The 19617-nt window shown below is 41.8% G+C and overlaps 1 protein-coding gene across 1 annotated transcript in view; it reads left to right on the top strand.

Annotated features, from left to right (window-relative positions):
• The window catches only part of LOC116683126 (protocadherin-16-like), a 113777-nt gene that overhangs the window by 64809 nt on the left and 29351 nt on the right, over positions 1-19617 (top strand).

The raw sequence follows: 19617 nt of genomic DNA, 5'->3' as shown, positions 1-19617 counted from the left end.
TCTCATGTCTACTATAAAATAAACCCTTTAAAAGGGCTTGTTTTCCCTGGATATCCCCTCTTGTGAAATCCCTTTTTTCCATCTCCTTCCTTTCGACAGATAAACCCCTTTTAAGTGACTTTTTGGTTTTTCCTTTGGGGGCCCCTCCCGGTCTTGTATTAAGAGCTGCTTTTTACTTGAGTCCCAACCACCCACGGGCTGGCCCCCCTCTCCCGGCCGGGGAAATTTTAAACCACCCCAAACCCATTTTCCTCTCTGCAGACCCAGTTGGGGGCCCTGCAGGGAAAAAATTTGAAAATCCCTTCAAAAGCAATATTGCTTTTACATTTGTGTCAAACCTTTCGGGCCCAATGTACATATTTTTTTCCCTAGCCCAGCATCTGTTTTTTATTCTGTGAAAAAAGCAAGTTTTCAGAAATTATAAATCCTAATTGAAGCAAAAAGGGAAAATTTTATTAAAGCAGAAAAAAGATTGCTTCATGAATAAACCAAACACAATACACAAGAAAATAAAATCCAATGTCCCATTGTTATTCATTCTCCCAAATTTGTATCCCCTTTGTTTTGGTTGCCCACAAATAAAAAATTTAGCAGTGGTTCCTTTACTTGTTTTTGAATTTTTTCTTTGGGGAATATGAACCCCCTTTCAAAGAAAAGGGTTAACGGTCTCCTTTTCCATTGGTTCCCAAAACTTTTAAACTCAGGGACCCCAAAACAAACAATTTAGACCCCCAAAAAATTTTTGATAATTTTTTGCTTCAGGGTTTTTAAACTAAAATGTATGAAACCCTGACCAAAATTCCCCTACTATCTTTAATGGGTTTTTTAGGATGGAATTATAGAAAAGAAAAGTTTTCCCTTCTTTGTTGGGGAAACCCCCTTAAAACCCCGTCAAGGACCCCTGGGGGTCCCCCCCAAACCCACGCCCAAAGGGGGTCTGGGAAAATGTAACTCACTATGAAAGTAATAAAATGGGGTGCCTTTGTACCCCGCTGGGTTTCCCCAATTCCAAAGCCAGCTTGATCACAGAAAATGTAGCAGATTACTGTAGACCTCCCTCCCCACAGAGATGAGAGGAAAAACCCAGGTTGAAATCTCTCCCCCCACCTCACGAACGGGTTTGGGGATTTTGGGTAAAGGGTCCAATCTGGCTCTGATGGCGCACTGCATTTTTGTTTGTGCAGCCATGCTCGGGGGGCATTCAAAACCACCCCCCTTCAGGACGCTGTAAGAAAATTACCCAAAGCTCACATCATTTCTCCGCACCCCCAGGGCTTTTGTCATTTTTCATTTTTGGGGGTCCCCCCCAAACCCCGGGGATCCCCCCCTGGATTTTGCCCCGCAGATCGACCGCACACTTTTTAATGCTTAAAAGGGGGTTACAATCGAAACAAAACCAAGCTAAAGCCGGCAGCCCCCGCCTCCATGGTATCTTTTTTAAAGGGTCCCCTCACCTTGTAGTGGTCTACGGGCAATTTCTAGCTCTTTTTCACCCCCCAAATTTGGGCCTTTTTGGGCAGTCTTTGAGGTTTTTAAACCCTGGCTGTCCCGGGGGTTTTTCTGGGGTGTTTTTGGGTTTTTTAATGGAGGAAATTCAGGGGTGGGGCTGGGCCCCAATCATGTGCCCGGAGTAGAATAAAGGAAAAATTTTTTCCCTTAAATATCTTGTAAATGCATTTGAAAATTTTTTCATTCATACTCCACCTTAGTGCCTTCCAACTTTAAATTTTTGGTCTTAAAAATGAATCAAGTGTGTTTTTTTTTCAACTCCTAAATTATCCTGTCCCAAGGCAGCTATGGGAAGGATTGAATTTGGGAAAAAGGCACTCATTCATCCCCCTTTTTGCGTTAAATCCTCCCCCACACGTTTTTTTTCAAAATGATTATTTTTTAAAAAGGAAAATTTAGTTTAAAACCCCCAAAATTTTTTCCCTCTTTATTTTATTTCCATTGGATAACTAGGGGTTCGCATGCAATAAAATAGGGGTTTTGTGTTTTTCCCATTTGCCCTTTTGGGAAAATCACGGGCTAATTTTTAACAGGGGGCCCTCTCAGTTTGGGTTTACTGAGCTCCCTTTCGTCTTTTCCAGGTGGAAAAGATTTTAAGGCCACCCCCCCAAAATTTTCTTACTTTTCCCGGGGGATTTTTTTGCCCAATTTTTTATTTTTCTAGCCAAAGTAAAACCTTAGTTGAGAATTATCCCTGACATTATGCTCAGAATATATGGTCAAAAGCTGGATATTAGGGCAAAGTCCTCCCCAGCTGTGAGTCTTTATGGGCAGCAGCATGTGTGGCATGCAGGCCTTTCCCAGGACCCCCCGCCATGTGCTTTTCAAAATGAAATTTTTTGTCCTCCTTTAGGATATTTTCAATAAGAGCTACAAATCAAATTCTCCCAGTTTGTCTGTTGGGATCATGGCTCAGATCAAATAGTGAATTGGTTATTACACCCCAGAGGGCTTTTAAAAATACCTTAAAGTTGTTTTCAAAGTGTTCACATTCATTCTTGATAACCAGGGACCTGCTTATAGACACACAGTAGTACCATACACAGAATCTTTTTATAGTGCAGATACATACACCTTAATACTCTCAGTGGAGCATTTGCAATCATTATTGCAAAGCATTGTATTTAATTAACATGCACAAAAAATTTAAAAAGGTTAAAAAGTACAGCATGTCTGGTCTTGAATATAGCTTCCACTCTATTCGGCTCTAATAAGGCTACTTTTTTTCATTAACTGCACAATATCTGTCCTCTGCTCATTCTGCCGTTTCTGGAATCCCTTTTGTCCTTAAATGGTTTGATGCTTAATCACCTCCAGATGCAAAGTCTAGATGAAAGACAGATGCTTCAGTTTTAGGAGAAAGTCTAATGAAAGTTTAAAAAAAAAAAAAATGCAGGCCACCTAACTTTTTACAACTCAAGTTTGTCACAGCTCTTAAATTGAAAGTACAAAGAGTGTCTGCCTACATTTGAAGTATTGTGAGACCTAAAATGTATGGTGACCCCCAACAGTTTCAGAAACATCTAGAGCAAGTCTGAACTCTACAGTACTTAAAAACATGGGGAAGTCTTTTTTTTATTCTTTATTTACGCTACATATAAACCCACTGACAGACTGCTTGTTTCCTGGAGGTATATTTTGGCAAATTTATGATGATGAATGTTAAGCTGCGACTTGGTAAGGGACTCAGGGCTAGATATACTAAAGCTTTTGCGCCCACTTCAGGTGTATTTGTTTCGCAATGTGCGTGTAAAGCATGGCGAGGTATGAACAAACCGCCCGAACTGATGTAAAAGCGCAGACTGCCTGTTGTGAGAGCTGTAAATGGCCAAATGCGCTTTTCTGTGTCATACAAATGCATTCATGGGAGGGTGAAGGTGATATTGGAAGTTTCCCATAAAGAGATGGGAGGGGAATCGTAAAATATGCCTAATCATGTATTCTGCAGTATGTACAAAAACCTCCCGTTAGAGCGCGCCTCTATTTTGTGGAAAAAAATTCTCCGCCTCTTAAAAGCAGGTGTAAAACAGCCGCAATCGGGTTTCCTCACGAATGCCTCCTGGTGAAATGGCAGCAGTAATCCGAGCAAGACGAAGACAGGCCAAGGAGAAAAGTTGAAAGGATTTTTGCCACGAGGATCACACTGTTTTAGTTCAATCATGAAAAATTACAGATTAAGCAGCCATGCAGTATTACAGTTACTGGAAAAAAATCAAAGATGACATTGAATCTCCCACTCAGCGTTCACATTCCATTCCAGCAGTTGTTAAACTCCTCGATACATTACATAAAAACATAAAATTTTTGCATCAGGATCATTTCAAACAGTCATAGCATCAGCATTGGGAATATCGCAGTCTGAACTATCATAGCAACCGTACCTTGATGCTTTGCTACAGCGCACATACATTTCCCCACCACTAATACCGAAATAACACACGTCAAGCAGGATTTCTTTGACATCACCCATTCAATTGCACTTCTAATGTGCGCAATTTACGGTATAATGGCCATAGAAAGGTGCTGATTACCCGATGAACTGGATGGTTGGTAAATGCGACGTAAACTGATGTGTCACAGCGTGCGCTTTCTGCGGGTTGGCCATGGTGTTGATAACGCTACAGATGCAAATGTACATACATCTGGCCCTCAGTCTTGTGTTAGAAACGTTAAATGTGATGCCACTCAATAGGTGCAATTCTTGAATTATTAGTGAACAGAAAGTCATCTTTTCCAGAGCACTAACATTAGCTGTGTTTGATGTACAATTAAGTTATTTTTCACATGCATTTATCTTTAGTGTGGATTTCAAGCAATAACAATAGGGATTTAACAGCAATCCTTGAGACGCAACACTTAATGCACAGCAGCACCCTCCGAGACAGAAGATTGAGAAAAAAATGTATTGCCAAACTGTTAATCCTGCTATAATGTCAGAGTGTTTATAATGTATAATGTTAAAAAAAGAGAATAGGAATTATTTATTTTTAAAAATGGTGATTGAGAACTACAAATAGCCACAAGCCTTGTTATTTTTGAAGTGGACTTTTCACAGTCGTCTTTAGTAACAAACACAATTGTTAGCATTGTGGCATGATGTTCTTAAATTGCATGTTCTATCTAAGATGAATTCATCAACACATTGACCCTACCCGCGTCACACACAGAAACTCTGTCACAATGTTTTGACTTTTCCTCCCCAGCAGTGTAGTAGTTATAGTGAGTGATGTGTGAGAGGAAAGGAAAGAGACAGAAACTTTATCCTGTCCCGTGTCTGTACTGAGTGTGATTATATCCCTGTCTGCTATATTACCTTCCCTCTGTTCCTGTGCCAGATATTTAGGCCTTACACCACATTAACCTCCTGCCCTCAGCCCAAGTCCTCCACATTTACGTCAGTGCACTACACAGAAGAAGATGAAAAGCTGCAGTTCATGGAACCATTGTTGATTTAGAAATCAATATGTCTTTGTCTCCCCGTGTCAGAGAGTAGTTTCTTTTATGTCCTGAGCTGAGAAAATCCCATTCTAAGACACTAGGACAGTAGGACCTGCTGGGGCAATACACGTGGAAATATGTTGCTTTCCTGCTGCAGACTAGTCCGAAAAAAAGTTGCTCTGTTTTCTGCCAGCCAAAGTTGACTTACTCTGAGCAGCTGAATCATTTACAATTCTTGAAATTTACTCTAAAATATAATGTGTTTCCGTGTTTATCCTTTAGCACATGTGTAATGGATGTTATTAGTGTTCATCTATAGTTCCAGTCTGGTCGAGTCATCGGCCCTGCACGGACATTTGGAACCCATTTCCAAAGTGAAAGGACAGTTCTGGAAGATTTGGCAACTGGCACATAGCTGTATATTTTAAAAGAAATCAGTGTGATTAAGATGGTTACTGACCTTGACCGTTATATGGTGTTTCACAGGGATATACAGCAGATGTATTTTAATGGACATCTGGACAGGGAAAGTACTTGACAAATCTGGAAAAGATTGTTCATGTGAAGCCATGCAGGGATTCTGAATGAGGTTTTGGGAATTTGAATTGCTAATAATGAATGCAACTCTACATAGCTGTTTGGTCTGTAATTATAAATACTATGCTTCTGTGCCAATGCCAGTGCAACATTGCTGAGGCTTTCACAACAGACATTATGCAAAGGATAATTGAGAACCGATGGAAGATTTTCCATTTAAAATAGTTACGCTCAAATTGCTGTATTTGAGCGTTTCTGGTGAATAGCATTTATTTTGCAGGCCACACACAAAGACTTGCTCCCAATGAAAATCATTTTTTGCCCCAAAAGCAGTTTGGTAAAAGCATTTTGATGTTTTATTCCCTCCATCCCTCAAATACTTTCCATGACCACTGTAAGCCTTTTTCCTGCACTTCCTTCAGGTCAACATTTTGCTTTTTCCAACTCTGGCACATAATCAAAAACGGTTGTCTTGGTTTCTATGAAATTTGCTGTGGCTATTAATAGTCCTGAGACGGTGAAGCCCCATGTAGATTACCCCGTGCGGCTAGAATTATCAAAATCTATCTGACAAATGGCCATGAAATAGAAATCCATTGCCTTTCACTAGATAGATTAGATTAGATTCAACTTTTTTGTCATACACATGTACAGGTAAAAGGCAACGAATGCAGTTGGGTCTAACCAGAATGCAATCGCAGTAAGTGCAGGATATACAATGGTTCCGTAAGGCAAGACATGGATATGTAATGATAAATATAGAAAGAACTATTAAAAACAGAGTTTACAGATGGGTTTGTCCTATGAATACAAAATATAGATAACAGGTATGGTGAGCAAGATTTACAGCTAGGAATTTGGTGGATATTACTATAATGCAATTTTTTACAGATATGTGCAAACAGCATAATATACTAATAAAATAAGGTAAGTTTGGCAGAAACTATCCGAATTAAAGTGCGGTGGAAAGTAATTGCATATTACAGTTAAAGTACGGTAGTGCGGATGTAAATGTAACAATTGGAAACTGTATATAAATAAACAGTCAGCAGTGCAAATGAAATGTAGGTAGTGCAAAAAGGTAAGTAGTGCAAAAGATGCAGATGTAAACAGTCGTTCTATAGTAACAGTCAGCAGTGCAGATGAACATATAATATTGCAGATAACAAAATGGAGGCAGGTGTGAGGAGTGGAGAGGAGAGTCTGTCAGTATATGAGGGGAGTGGATCAATGAGGATTAGAGTTCAATAAAGAGACAGCTCTGGGGAAAAAACTGTTCTTTAGTCTGCTGGTCCTGGTCCGGAGGACCTGAAACGCTGCCGGAGGGCGGGAGAGAAAACAGTCTGTGGGCTGGTGAGAGGAGTCCTTCAGGATGCTGGAGCTCGATGCAGACAGCGTTTCCCCCTGGATGTGCTCGATGGCGGGCAGTGGAGTCCCGGTGAGCGCTGGGGGGTTTTAAACCACCCGCTGCAGTGCCTTGCGCTCTGCAAGAACAGCTCCCATACCACACTGTTGCCCAGTTTGTCAGGATGCTTTCTATTGCACAGCGATAGAAGTTCACCAGGATAGTTGAGGAAAGCTGATTCTTCCTCAGTGTCCTCAGGAAGAAGAGGCGCTGGTGAGCCTTCTGACCAGCAGGAGGTGTTGGTTGACCAGGACATGTCCGCCGAGATGGATCCCAGAAACTTGAAACTGGAGACACGCTCAACAGCCATTCATCGATGTGGATGGTGTCGTGCGTGCCTCTTGGCTCCTTTCTGAAGTCCACGATGAGCTCCTTGGTTTTGGTGGTGTTGAGGAGCTGGTATTTTCAGTGCACCATGTGGCCAGGTGCTGGATCTCTTCCGTAGGCAGTCTCATCGTTGTTGCTGATGAGACCATCACCGTAGTGTCGTCCGCAAACTTGATGATGGAATTAGATGCGTACACAGGCTTGCAGTCGGAGGTGAAGAGGGAGTAGAGAAACGGGCTCAGCACACAGCCCTGTGGTACACCAGTGTTGAGTGTGATGGACGTGGAGCAGTTGGAGCCTGATCGAACATTCTGGGGTCTGTTGGTAAGAAAGTCCAAAATCCAATTGCACGTGGAGGTGTTGATGCCCAGTCTCCAAGTTTGGCTATTAACTTAGCCGGGATGACAGTGTTGAATGCTGAGCTGAAGTCACAAACAGTATTCGTGCATAAGTGTTCTTATTGTCCAGATGTGTGAGCACAGAGTGCAGTGCCATGAAACCGCATCCTCTGTGCTCCTATTGCTACGGTAGGCGAAAATGGTGTGAGTCCAATGTTGATGGTAGCGAGTCCTTTAGGTGTGCCAGGACCAGCCGCTCAAAGCACTTTATTACGATGGGTGTGAGTGCTACAGGGGGGTAGTCGTTAAGGCACTTCGGGCTGGAGTGTTTTGGCACTGGCACAATGGACGTGCTTTAAAGCATGTTGGTACAGCAGCTTGGGCAAGAGACGGTTGAAGATGTCTGTAAAACTCCAGCGAGCTGCTCCGCACATGCCCTGAGTACGCGGGCCAGGGATGTTATCCGGTCCAGGCCTTGTGCGTGCTGATCCTGCTCAGTGCCTTGCAGACATCTGTGGAGGAGAGGTGTGATGGGGGGGTGGTCAGCTGAGGGTTTGAGCTTGGTGGCAGTTTCTCTGTTGTCTCTTTCAAAGCGAGCATAAAAGTCATTAAGCTCGTTCAGGAAGTTGACATCAGTGGCTACGGGGGTGGAGTGAGTGGGTTTATAGTCACTGATGGCCTGGAATGCCCTGCCACATGCGTCGAGGATCAGCGTTGGAGAAGTGTCCCTCTATCTTCAGCTTGTAGCAGTGCTTGGCCCCTTTTATGTCCCTTTTCAGATTTTCCCTGGATGTGCATAGGCTGTGCGTCTCCTGATCTGAAGGCAGTTTGCGTGTCTTCAATAGGAGTCGCCTTTCCGTTCATCCATGGCTTCTGATTGGGGGATGTGGTGATCTGCTTCTGGGTTGTACAGTGTGTGTATGGTGGTGTTAATATAATCCAGTACAGAGGAGGTGTAGCAGTCAATGTCCGTGTGAGAGCCACTGGTGGCTTGAGTAGCAAACGTACTCCAGTCTGTGTGTAGAAACCTTTCCTGAAGTGATGAATCTGCTCCTGCAGGCCACACCTTGATGGTCTTCACTGATGGCTTCACGCGGTTGATGAGAGGTGCATATTGGGGGTGAGGAACAAAGAAAGGTGATCTGACTGTCCCGGTGGGGGAGGGGTGTCGCGACGTAGGCTCCAGCCATGTTTTTGTAAACATGGTCTAAAGTTTTGTTTCCTCTGGTGTGACAAGAAACATGCTGGTGAAATTTTGGTAGCACTGACTTCAAGTTTGAATGATTAAAATCAACCAGCGACAATAAACGCAGCTTCCGGGTGAACGGTCTGTTGTTTACTAATGGCTGCGTGAAGTTTTTTCATAGCAAACTTGGCGTCAGCGTCCGGGGATATAGGCTGCAGTGATATCGTACAAGTGAACTCCCGTGGTAGATAGAACGGTCTACATTAACCATGAGAAACTCAAGGTTAGCTGAACAAAGTCTCCCAACAATAGCAGAGTTTGTGCACCAAGCTTGTAATGTAAATGCACAGACCACCACCTCTGGTCTTGCCGGGAGCCATCTAGTTTGTCTATCCGCCCGGAATGTACTACAGTCCCTGACAAAGTCTTGTCGCTTGTGTACAAATTGACCTGAAGTGGGCCCCTGAAATATATTTTTAATCAAGATTTATTTACAAGAAATGGCTCATTTTAATCCCACAGCTTTTGTAATAATGTTTCAGTGCAAAAAGAAACTGTCAAAAAGTATTCTAATATTCACAGCTTGGTAAAGCCCGTTGAGTCAATTTTGTAAAGACCTAAGTGTTGTCGCCTTGTCATATGAGCTTCACTGGACTAATAATGGACCAATCAGGTCTCAGGTGTATAACAAACAAGCCCAGTACACTAGACCTTCACATCAACTGCAACTAGACCTCTGCAAACATGCCTAAGATTCACCCTGAGACTAAAGGTTTGGGGGTTTTCAAGAGGCTGAAGACCGATTCCACTGCTGATGTGGCAGACACCTTCAATGTGTCTCAGCGTCAGTACAGGGGATTAAAAAACATTTGAAGACACTGGAGATGTTTTTGACAAGCCCAGGTCAGGCAGACCCCGCAAGACCACTGCTCGAGAGGACCGTTTGTTGGCTCGAAAAACCCCAAAGGGCCAGCCCATTTTCCACTGCAGCAGAGCTCCACCAGACCTGGTCCCCTGAAGTCCCTGTGTCAACCAGAACGGTTTGTCGGATTCTGTCTTGAAATGGCCTCCATGGTCGAATCAGTGCCCAGAAGCCAGCACTAAACAAAAGACAATTGAAAAAACGTGTGGCATTTGCCAAGGCCCACAGCCTGCTAAAAGGATGGACACTGGAGAAGTGGAAGAAAGTGGATTTTTCAGATGAATCTTCTGTTGAATTTTACCACAGTTGCCGCAAATATTGCAGGAGACCTACTGGAGCCCGCATGGATCCAAGATTCACCCAGAAAACAGTGAAGTTTGGTGGTGGAAAAATCATGGTCTGGGGTAACATCCAGTATGGGGGTGTGCGAGAGATCTGCAGGGTGGAAGGCAACATCAATAGTCTCAAATACCAAGACATCTTAGCTACCTCTTATATTCCCAAACATAAAAGAGGCCAAATTCTCCAGCAGGATGGTGCTCCATCGCATACTTCCATCTCCACTTCAAAGTTCCTCAAGGCGAAGAAGATCCAGATGGTCCAGGATTGGCCGGCCCAGTCACCAGACATGAACATCATGGAGCATATGTGGGGTAGGATGAAAGAGGAAGCATGGAAGACCAAACCAAAGAATATTGATGAACTCTGGGAGGCAGCAGGACTGCTTTCCTAGCTATTCCTGATGACTTCATCATACATGGTCTGGATCCTTGCCAAACCGCATGGGTCCAGTCCTTCAAGCTCATGGAAGTCATACAAGATATTAATTTGAATCTCACAGCACCACTATTTAATTGGCTGACATATTTTAGTATTTGTAGTAATTTGTTCAATTTATGTATAGGCGACAAACTTTTGTCTCCAAAAATTTGACCTTTCGGGTCTTGTTTAAATAAAATCTTTTTTAGTGAAATTAATTTACTTCAGTACATAAACATCATTTGGGAAGGTTTTAGCTTTTCATATGACTATTTTTTTACACCATTGATTAATTAAAAGTCGGTTAATAGCAGGTGTTTCTACAAAATAAAATAAGCGCAAGACTTTTGTCAGGGACTGTAGTGTCAAACCTTTTATTTAACCCCAGGCTTTACATTTTCTTTATAATATTAAGTATTTGGGAATTGGAGGAATATGCTGGATAGTGTCAAAATTGTCAGATGCTAAGGATGAATCAATGAATTATCAGGAGACTGAGATGGTGCAATATAAGATCATTAGCTCATAGACAAAGCTCTGAGTCATCTCTGCAGAACAAACTGAAACTTCAACTGCATCAATGTTATAAACTTTGAAGATTACTAAACCACTTTTTATTCCACTCCTCCCTCCAGCTTACAGTTCTTGGAAATCATACCGTTTACATCCCTTTCCAAAAAATAAAATACAAATGTTAACGTTTTGTGCGTCACCTCACAGCCAGTCAAGTTTATTAGCACAATAGAGCTTATCATATTCCTAGTCTTTCAGCCGGTTAGCTACTCTGGCTTCCTTACACTATGTGGAGCTGCTCTGTACAGATACAGTATTGCATGTAGATGAGTTGAAGAACTCAAAGAAGCAGCTGGGATGATTCTTGAACATCCTTCATTCTGTTTCATTTGGACATCTTTTGAAATGTTATTACTTTTATCACACACTTACAAAGCAGCCAGATATCACAGGCCACAGTTTGCCAGTATTTAATGTCACCATTGCATGGACCTTACACATGCCTTAAACTATGGCGTGAAGATATCAGCTTTTGGTCTCCTGGCTAACCACTCAAATGTTTCACATATGGATGGACGGAATTTGGAATTTAGTTTTTGAAATAACAGTGTGTGGGTTTCTTCCATCCACCGGGCCGGTGTGGTCTCTCTGGGTCTTTAGTGTGGTGGTAGACATGTCACAAAGTCTCCGACCTGCCTATCTGCTACTTTAGCAGGTAGTGAGAGAGGCCCATAGGAAGTCTCTGCCTCATTCTCCTCATCTGTCCTCAGAAGTGATTTCAGGACAATAGAAGGAGAGGAGTGTGTGCATGGCTTCACACCAGCTGTGAAAGCTCAAAGCAACTCTGTCCAGATTGCTGTAACTCGTCTGCTCTTTTGATTTCTCTGCGCCTACGCTTTCCTCTTTGCCTTTACCGTTTTTTAATGATCTCCATGTCACTCCATCAATCTATCATACACTGTATGTAATTACTCTTGTCAGAGTCCTGCTATTACAGCCTTAACATATTTGATATTAATTATTTGGTAATATTGAATTAATATCTCTAAAGCTTTGGAGGGAAAGGCAAGTGACTGGGCTTGGCGATTGTTGTTGAAGTCATGTTAAATCAGATTGAGATTAGATAAATTGTGTCATTACTGGATTTTAAAATACCTATGACACTAAAGACGGCAGCCAAAATCTCTCTTGTGGGTGAAATACTCAGCTCCATTTCCTTTTTATAAGTTTCCACACCTTTTTAAATAAGGTCCTCTTTATTCTAGAGCCCTATCCCATCGATCTCTGTTACTTAAGCACTTCTTTAAATGCATCTCATTTGCATGGCCAACCAGCCAATTTGTTGCATATGGAGCTTTAAGTACTAGCAATCCCCAAGTAAGAGAAAAGCAGGCTTGGTCATAAACTTGAGCTTAAGAGATTTTGAAAAGTCATCTAGTATTTGAGGAACATTTCTTTGCAATGCCACAAAGCAGAGTTTAATATGGGCCAGAGTCACATTAGCCACTGGCGCATACTTGTCTGCATGTGCTCAGTTTGTTTGCAAAGAGCTCCTGGTGAATACAAAGAAGATTTTGGTGTAATTGGAGTGCGGAATGAAGTTGGCCTTGCTTTTTTGCTCTCCAGGCATCACAAGACTGTAATGAGCAATGTCTTTATCCCCAGTGTTTGTACGTTAGAGTCTTTGCTTACGCATAAGGTACACTTGACGTGGATGTGTGCATGCAGAGTTTGATTGATGTGTGTAATAATTTCCCAGTTGGCAAACATTTACATGCATACTCCGTCATTTGTGGCCTATTTGGATTGGCAAAGGTGCAGTCCTGATTGGATGGTTTCACTAAGGACTACGTGAGACAGATTTGTTTGACTGGGCACTCTAAAATACAGGGAGCATGATTGAAACTACATTGTTTTAATTTCACCCTTGTTGGCATCAATGATTCTGGCTCTCTATCACTCAGTCAAAAGCTTTTGCACTAGTTGTGTCCACGGTGGAGCTACAGATGAATAGAGGAGTTGTAGCTTGGTCATGCTAGATTACAAGCATTGGTGTTATGCATATAAATATATGAACAAGAACTAGAAAGCCACAGTGGTCAAACATATCTAAGAATCCTAATTGGCCTTTTGGGAAAATCAACTCTAAAATAGAAAGCATCAAAATCCTGGGCTTGTTCTTTTCCAGGTCTGGCACTCTCTTAGGCCACAGAGTGAGGACATGGCCCAGAACATTTTGGAGCATCCAAAAGCCTCTGGATCATTATTCCCTTTCAACATATAATACTTAAACATACAACGTTCTCGACGGTGAATCCTTTTCCCCTGGTTGGACAGTCAGTCAGAAAGTCTCCTCTGGAAGGCTCCTGGAATTTAATGGGAGAATCACAAGTGCCCCAGTTATCTTTGGATTCCCCCAGCTTGTTTTAATAAGGACTGGGCCAAACGTTGCCTTTCCCCTGCTGATAAGACAGCTCCCATCATGCCTCACTCACACACACAGAGTGTAGGGTGAATTCTTCTGGCTGCTGCTGATGATCTAAGATTACTCCTGCTTTTGAACTTTGAATCCAATTGAAACACAGAACTTGCGTAATACCTATACATTGCAGTAGAACAAGTAAAAAATTACTAGGAAACAAAAGAGAGGTCTCTCATATTCATGTCAAGGTGGATGTGACAAAGTGGGGAGCAGTATTTTTCTCCCCTCTGTAGGGCAGAGAATTCCTATTGATCTTAAATGACTTTCTTGGTTACAAATATTTTCTTTTCCTATTCCCATAAAGAGGAGGTAGTAATCATAGCGTACTACTCACCATATGTGGGTACTGAAGTGTACATATTAAGACTTTGTTAATACAACTATGTAAGTAAAATAAATATTTGAAATGGAAAAAAGAGTGTTGTTAAAGTATTGAGATAAATGATTGACGCCTTCTTGCTGTGACATTCCTGCTGAACTGAAGGCAGCACGGTGGCTCAGTGGTGAGCACTTCTGCCTCACAGCAAGTTGCCAATGCAGAGTTGGATCCCCAGTCCGGGCAGGGCCTGTCTGTGTAGAGTTTGCATGTTGTCCTCGTGTTTGCATGGGTTTCCTCCGGGTGCTCCAGTTTCTTCCCAACACAAAGACGTGCATCCTAGGTAACTAGGACTACAGTTGAAAATTAGCCAACTGACTAACACTGGCGCATTTACAGAAATATTGATTATGTGCATTGTCCTAATCAAATAAATCAGTCTTAACTGCAGAATTACCTAACTTCCCAAGCAAGTTTCAGTCTTTATTCAAGATTTCGTGAGAATCTTATTTCAACTGTTGAGATTTATACTTGCTGTGTTATTGATTCATCCTAATCTTTAATGCCCAAGGCCATATTTTGTTACCATCATCTCTCAGGATTCATGGTTTGTGGTTTGGCTAATTGTCCTGCTTATTTTTCTACGTGCATATTGCCGCATATGTCATTACATATGTGTGGCTAACAAATTATAATCTCAGACAAGTCTCTGTATTCCAGCAAGATGACACTGATTTGCTGCTATTAACTTAGTGAGTGGAATTGAAATTTCAGTCTCTGCAGATCCAAAAATAGACTAATTACTTCATGCATTCTAATTACAGTGTTTATGGTTTATGCAAATGTGATTGTGTGGTTTATTATCTTACTGTCCATTCCCCCCAAAAAGCCATACACTTAACTCATGGAACATATTGTTCTCAGGTTTTCAAACCACATATGGCTCCAAATGTCCTCACCACTATGTGCCGTACTGGAGCACTGGGAGAAGTGTAATCATTAAAGCACTGGATCCTGTAATCATGTAAATTAATTGAAATGGCATACCCTGCCTCTTCTGAGTTTAAATGCTTAGAATATCTCTGAAGCACACACTATAATTTGTACTTTTTGACCTTTTTCAACTTACTGGAAACCCTTAATTCAATGTAAATTTTGTGTTAAGTTTAACACACCAGTAACTTTTAGTGTGTATCATTATAGATTCATAGAGTCAAAAGCAGTCCAACTCCTTCCCCGTCTTTTTCATTTTTTTTGTATTCATTAATGTTTCAAGTTTTTGTGTCATAAATATAAATGTGGGCTTTGTACATGTTTTTTATGAACTGTATTTGGGTGTACTTGGTAAAAATGATTGATGGTTGTTGCTTAAATGGAAAGCAACAGGAAGTCTCCTCATATATAGCTTGTACATTCAATGCTTGCCACAAATGGGTCAGTCACAAGAGGGGAAATATTTTCCTACAGTTCTGGAAGTGAATGCAGAGTGTCTTCTGGCTTTTTAAAAGTTTTTTGTAAGACCCAGGTACTACTAAAATGCTCCCTCAACATTCCCTCCAGATGACATTCATCAAACAACTGTGAAGAAAACAAGCATATGAAGCTGTTGGGTTGTTATAAATAACTTGTCCCCCTGCAAAATGATAAAATATTACAATAAGCTGCAGCCTTCGCGTGTTAAAAGATGGAGTAACTTTCTTGTATTGCACTTGGTTTCCCCTTTCCTCATGAGGTTTATTATTCTTCTCTTTGGCTTGCGTCTCTGCCAGCTTTACAACTCCCTCACTCCTACACACTGCTCACCCTCTGTCAGGAGTTGCAGTAAAGATTGCAGGGCATGCTCTCTACTGAGTCCCCGTCTGCCATCTGCTCAGGAAAGACCGCAGCCAAACCTTCATCGGCTTGAATTAATGATTTCCATCTACTCACACTCCTACCAATGCCATCTTAAAAAAAAAAATAAGAAAGTCAGCTTTTGATGATAATCATGGCTTGCCTTATTTTTCTTGGCAATGTTCCTGATGTATGCTTCGTCTTACACAGAGGAGGTTCTCGGCTGCTGAGTGTTTGAGCCCCTGAGCAAGAATTTAGCTTTTTTTTCTTCTTCTTCCAATTAGTGTTTTCCTAAAAAGATCCATTTATAAAAGGTGAAAGGAAGGAGAATTCTAATCAACTTGTGAGATTTAAACCTAATGTAATCTCTGGCAACCTGCAATTCAAGGCCACTACTTGCAAACGATTATGCTCCTGGTACCTAGGAGCCCGATGTGATTGGTGTATTTGCCCGTGCACTGTCTTGGGAGATCCTGTAGTAATTGAGTCGGCTCCCTGGCTGATGGCTTGTGAGCTGCTTTTATAGGTCCAGCAGTTTCAACTAGGGGTGATCCGAGTATCCGGCTGAAACGAGTTTGTTCCGTTAACGTTTAGGGTTTCTTCAGCTTCAGGTTTGTTTTTAACTTCGGTTTGTAGTCCTTACATAGTAACCAGTAGATTTCTGGTGAACGTGGGGTTTGTAGTCCTTACATAGTAACCAGTAGATTTCTGGTGAACGTGGCGTTTGTAGTCCTTACATAGTAACCAGTAGATTTCTGGTGAACGTGGGGTTTGTAGTCCTTACATAGTAACCAGTAGATTTCTGGTGAACGTGGGGTTTGTAGTCCTTACATAGTAACTAGTAGATTTCTGGTGAACGTGGCATTTGTAGTCCTTACATAGTAACCAGTAGATTTCTGGTGAACGTGGGGTTTGTAGTCCTTACATAGTAACTAGTAGATTTCTGGTGAACGTGGGGTTTGTACTCCTTACATAGTAACCAGTAGATTTCTGGTGAATGTGGGGTTTGTAGTCCTTACATAGTAACCAGTAGATTTCTGGTGAACATGGGGTTTGTAGTCCTTACATAGTAACCAGTAGATTTCTGGTGAACGTGGGGTTTGTAGTCCTTACATAGTAACCAGTAGATTTCTGGTGAACGTGGATTTCAGACGTGCTGCTTGGTTTAAATGCAACTCCCGTTGCGTCTCTGCCATCGGAGATTTTTTTTTTTTTACTGTCAGCTGCCCCCCGCCCCCCGCCCACACACACACACACACACACATACACACACACATACACACACACACACACATATACCTTGTGTGGAAATAAAAGAAATAAAAAAAATAAAAAAGAACCACAAACAAAAAAAATCACACTGATCATAAAAAATTCAAAGTTAAAAAAAGAAAGTGAGCGAACAAAAGAAAAGTCTAAACCACTGAAATATTGGGTGTTATTACTCTTTGCCTTCAAACCAGCATCAGGTCTTCTAGGTCCACTTGCAGAAAGTTGGGCATCCATGAGGATCGTAGACAAAGTGGTCGGCCAAGGAGACTCAGCGCAGTAAATAAAAAAAACACATCGAGACGATTATACTTTGACATGGGAAGATGTCCAGTAGGGATATGAGCTCAGAACTGGGAGAGACCAGTGGGACCAGGTCCACCATCTACTGCTCGGAGAAGTCTGGCTGACATTAGCTTAGAACTAGTAGAAACCAGTGGGACCAGGTCCACCATCTACTGTCTGGATAAGTCTGGCTGACATTAGCTTAGAACTAGTAGAAACCAGTGGGACCAGGTCCACCATCTACTGTCTGGAGAAGTCTGGCTGACATCAGCTCAGAACTGGGAGAGACCAGTTGGACCAGGTCCACCATCTACTGTCTGGAGAAGTCTGGCAGACATCAGCTCAGAATTGGTGGAAACCAGTGGGACAAGGTACACCATCTACTGTCTGGTAGTCTGGCCAGAAGTGGTCTTCATGGAAGAGTTTCAGCCAAAAAGCCAGACCTCCAACATGGAAACAAGGCCAAGCCACTCACAAAACATGGGAACTGTGGTGCAGAAAAATGGCAGCAGGTGCTCTGGACTGATGAGTCCAAATGAAATATTTGGCTGTAGCAGAAGGCAGTTTGTTGGCCAAAGGACTGGAGAGTCTGCAATAATGAGTGTCAGTAGGCAACAGTGAAGCATGGTGGAGTTTGGGGCTGCATTTCTGCAAATAGAGTTGGAGATGTGGTCTGGATTAATGGTGTCCTCAATGCTGAGAAATAAAGGCAGATACCATTAGGAAAGTGTATAACTGGCCCAAAGTTTATTCTGCAGCAGGACAACGACCCCAAAACATACAGCCAACTTTATTAAGAACTATCTTCAGTGTAAAGAACAACAAGAAGTCTGGGATGTGGGTCTGGGATTACATGGGGAGAGAGAAGGATTTGAGGAAGCTTACACCCACAGAAGATCTGGGGTTTGTTCTCCAAGATTTCTGGAACAACCTACCAGCTGACTTTCTTCAGAAAAACTGATGCTGTCTGGAAGGCAAAGGCTGGTCACACCAGATATTGATCTGATTTAGATTAAGCTTCTGTTCATTCACTGCATTTTGTTAATTGATGAAAATAAACTATTAACACTTCCATTTTTTTAAAGCATTCTTAGTTTACAGCATTTTTCACACCAGCCTAAAATCTTTGCACAGTTCTGTATATACACATAGCACATATATACACGTACATACTATATATGCACGTGTGTGTGTGTGTGTGTGTGTGTGTGTATATATAATATTAGGGCTGGGCAAGTTAACGCGTTATTATCGCTTTAAATAATTAATTAATTAACGCCGACAATTCTTTTATTGCGCGTTAACGCAGTTTTTATTATTTCTTTATTATTGTCAAAGTTTGTTGCTTACAGGCTTTGTAAATACTGCAAAGTTGAATTTTCTTATCACCGGAGTACTTCCTGTCTGAAATATCACCTTGACAGTTGATACCAGCAAATCATTCAACGACACACACAGTGGCACGAGGCTTTGACAGACTACGTTAGATGCAGCGTGGGGGGGGTAGAGATAAACAAAGGCAAGAGACGCTAACAAATGCCATAGCGACTGCAGGCCCAGTAGGGTTGTGGAGGACATCGGTCTGAGAATCGCAACAACGACGACAGGTGATTCCCTCAAGACGCACCATCACAAGAAGAATACACGAGTTGTATACAAAGGAGAGAAGTGCAAAAGCGACCTCGCTACAACATGCACGCGCTGTTACTCTTACTGGAGACTACTGGGTAACCATAATTATCTCGGAGTTACAATGCATTATACTGATGAAAAGTGGGCGCTAAAACAGAGGAGAGACATTATGCTGAGACATGCGCGGGACACTTTATTGAAGTTGCAAGGCAGCGGAATGTGTCAAATAAAGTCCCCGCAGTTAGCCAGATATTACAAATAGATACCAAATCTGATCGCTGCTGCGAGCCTTCTGCCTTCTGATCATGTCCCCTGCTTTGCGCACGGACTCCAGCGTTCTGTCACAGTGTCTCTGCTTAAAAGCGCGTTGGACAGTGTCCTTGCAGAGTACAGAAAAGTTGTGGGGCACTCTTAACACAGCCCAGCAGCAACAACAGAACGACGTGTACATAAGAAGGAGTCTCTTATGCAACATGTTCCAACCAGATGGAATTCAACTCTGGACATGATAAATACATTGTTTAAGTTGAGACGTACACTAAATATTTTATTTAACTTCTACTTTATAAACAAAATGCGGGTAAATTTTTGCAGAACAAATGTTATGGCACTTTTGTTCATATGGCAGAACATTTAAAAAAGAATTGCACTATATACACTACTTTTGAATCCGTTATTTCATTTTGCAATTAATCGCGATTAATCAGGGAAATTATGTGATTAATATGTATCTCTTAATTAATTAATTAATAAATATGTATCAGCTCTAATATGTAAATATATATAATTTTTGCAACTTCAACACAACCATCCACTCACTGTTTATAGACAGTTTACAGACCAACTAGTAACCATTAACAAAATGT

The sequence above is a fragment of the Etheostoma spectabile genome, chromosome 3 (genome assembly GCF_008692095.1).
Source record: "Etheostoma spectabile isolate EspeVRDwgs_2016 chromosome 3, UIUC_Espe_1.0, whole genome shotgun sequence".
NCBI lineage: Eukaryota > Metazoa > Chordata > Actinopteri > Perciformes > Percidae > Etheostoma > Etheostoma spectabile.
This window is presented reverse-complemented; position numbering and strand designations above follow the sequence as displayed.